Source organism: Coenobita brevimanus, chromosome 51, assembly GCF_032717465.1.
Source record: "Coenobita brevimanus isolate Jiangsu-jjx chromosome 51, ASM3271746v2, whole genome shotgun sequence".
NCBI classification, from domain to species: domain Eukaryota; kingdom Metazoa; phylum Arthropoda; class Malacostraca; order Decapoda; family Coenobitidae; genus Coenobita; species Coenobita brevimanus.
The window spans coordinates 5,734,002-5,736,993 of NC_137004.1; positions in this window are offsets into that span (position 1 = coordinate 5,734,002).

Genomic DNA, 2,992 nt, shown 5'->3' on the forward strand with positions numbered 1-2,992 from the left:
GCAGACGACCCTAGTCCTCCGTTAGACGCCTAAGTGAGCGCTTCAGGAGGCTGTTCTTCCCCAGCCCTGAGGGCCGCACTCCAACTCCCAGCCCTGGCAATGCAGGGCCCTTCGCCGCCCCCAGCTCCGGACGAGAGAGGACGCCCCTACGAGTGATCCCGTGGCCGCTGGATACAGAGGCCACAGGCGAGACTCAGCCCCCATCAGGAGTCGGGCTGTGAGTCCTCCCGCCGCCCCCCACTAACCACGCCGCCGCCCCACCGACAGTGAGTGACAGTGAAGAGTGCATTGACAGTGTAATAGTGATTGGAATATCGGGCAGTGTATTATCTAAGAAAACTTAAGTCCAAGGCCTAGTAACGTGAAATAATTGTGATTTGGGCAAACAGTGACATAGTGAGAGTAAGAAGAGAGATCTAATAAGAGTGCAGTGATTTCAGTGAACATCAGACTCGGCCTTCATAGTGTAATTCCTCTGCACTGCAAGACCAGTGAAATAATTGCCCAGCCTAAATACAGTTTATATTTCCAAGTGACAGTGATCTATTCCCCTGCCCGAAATACTATAAACACAATTTGTTGTGCCATTCACCTTCTACCCTGAACTATTGTCTAAATAGTATCGTGTGCGATACTACGATACTAGTACATGACTTATAATTACCCAGATTCCAGTTGTTGTGACATCTACCTGTTCCAGATATAGAATTAGTCAATACACGTGTAAGGTTGTTGCCTTGAGTTTTTGTGTCCTGTCTCTCTCTTATTTGTTTAAGCTCCGGTCTAGAAAGGGAACCCAGCTGCACACTAGGCGTTCAAGGGCTGGGAAGCTGACCCTTAGCACCTAGCGTAACACTAAGATTGCGTAGCGCAGCAATATTTTCCGATGATTGCTGAGAGCAACCAGGTTTTGCCTTTTCTAAAATATTACCTTCTGTTTGGCCCTAGACCTAAAATTAATACAAGAGGAGTACTGGTTTTAGGAAGTGTGAGGGAATATTTTTGGTGTAATCTAATAAGTTTTTGTTAGTATTTCCAGGTAAGGAAATCAGAGGAAGATGATGAGCCACATGAGAATATTTAGCACTGCCTTTTTTTTTTTTTTTTTTTTTTAATGCTAGGAAGAAGGAACCAAAAGCCACGAGCCCGCAATAACTGTTCCTTCCAAGAGAAAAACAAAATACAAGAGAGAGCCAAATTCAAGATCCGATCATTTCAAGATGCCTGGACACACTGCGTTTGAAAGATTGGAGATCATAGCCAGCAGGAAATACAGACAGAGGGAGACAGTTTCAGAGTTGACCTGTTGCATAAAGGAAGGGCTGGGAGTAACGGTTAACTCTTGCATTAGAGAGTTGGACAGGAAAGGGATGAGAGTTTGTTGCTAGACGGGTGCTACGCGCCCGTCGTAGAGGTGGAGGGATGCAAGCAGACAGTTCAAAGGAGCAGTGACCATTAAAGTTGCGATAGAAAAGAGATAGAGGCAACAGTGCGGCAAAGAGACAGAGGTTGGAGACTTGCTTGCTCGCTCGCTCGAACACGTTCCACATTTTCAGTGTGAACGCCTATTACATGTTATTTTTTCCTTACCCCAACAACTGAGCATAGGAGACCGGGAACACGCTACTGGGTTCCAGCATTTAAAACGATGTAACCAGCGCCATCCCAGAGTGGCGTGATGTGAGCAGTATCAGGCCCGTAATTTTCAACAGATTTGGGGGGGGGGGGCTGGAGCCTCTAGACCCATTGTATATACCTCCATACTCCATCCATCCATCCATCATCCAATACTGTGTTGCCCCATGAGGAGCGTACGAGCCCGGGGCTATGCAAGTTGGTCCTGACATTTAAGATGAGAGCGACCAGCCTCACTCATCCCTGAGCGGCATTACATGAGCAATAAACCCCAACCACCCCTTGGATATAAACCTGCACAGAGTCAATCCGACTGGAGCGCTTCATACGACAAACTTAAATTTTAACCGAAATGCTTAAATTTGTAGACTATCAGATCTTATTCAGTTTGATTCCACTTAAAAGTTGATGCTTAATGAGGCATGTATGTTTAGTGATGGAGTTGGGTGCTTAAATAAACTGCTTCACTTTGTCAAGCTGAACTTTCAACTCAAACTGTGATTAAGTTTAATAATTTGGGCGTTTTATATTTTTGTTGCAATATGCTGCTCCCTTATCAAGACTGTTCTTTCATGCCTGCGGTAGGATTCAGGTAGAAATGTACCGCCTTGCCTTTATTCTTTTGGAGATGGTAAAATAGCCAGTTTAGCCGGTTGTGGGTCATAGTTCTCAAGTAGGCTATGTCTCTCATTCTGCAGAGTTCATTCATTCATTGCCAGACGCCATGTATCCCAAACGGGGTGGCCAATGGCTTAGAGTTAATTGTTTTACAGGGAGGGGCACTAATCCTCCACCAACCCCACTTCAAGCAAGAGTTACGATAACAAAATACAGAAACATAATTTTAAACACATTAGGGTAAAAAATGAGAGAGGGGGGGTGTGAGTTGGGAGCAGGGGAGTGAAATGGCGGGGGACAGGGCGACTTCGAGGCGATTTGTTTGTGGCCACCCCAAACGGGATTGAGGCGTCTGGCAATAGATAGATAGATAGATAGGGTAAAAAAGAAACACAAGCCAAAAAGCTACAGAGAAGTTTCCACAACACTTGGCGAATGACAAGAACAGCATTGCCACACAACGTAAACATTGAAAAACATCATAACACCACCAAGTTACGCAACAAGGTTTTTGATAATATTCGACATATAGCATCATACTTTCCTTACAAACTTGATGAAGTTCGTGAGTTTTTACCGAACCCTCAAAATTAGTTGAAGTTTTGACATATACAGAAAACATTGGGGGGGCTGTAGCCCCCCTAGCCCCCCCCCCCGGAAATTACGGTCCTGGGCATGGTATAGGCTACCCCAAACCAACCATTGCTCGAGTGTAAACCGTTATGGGTCGCATCCGGTT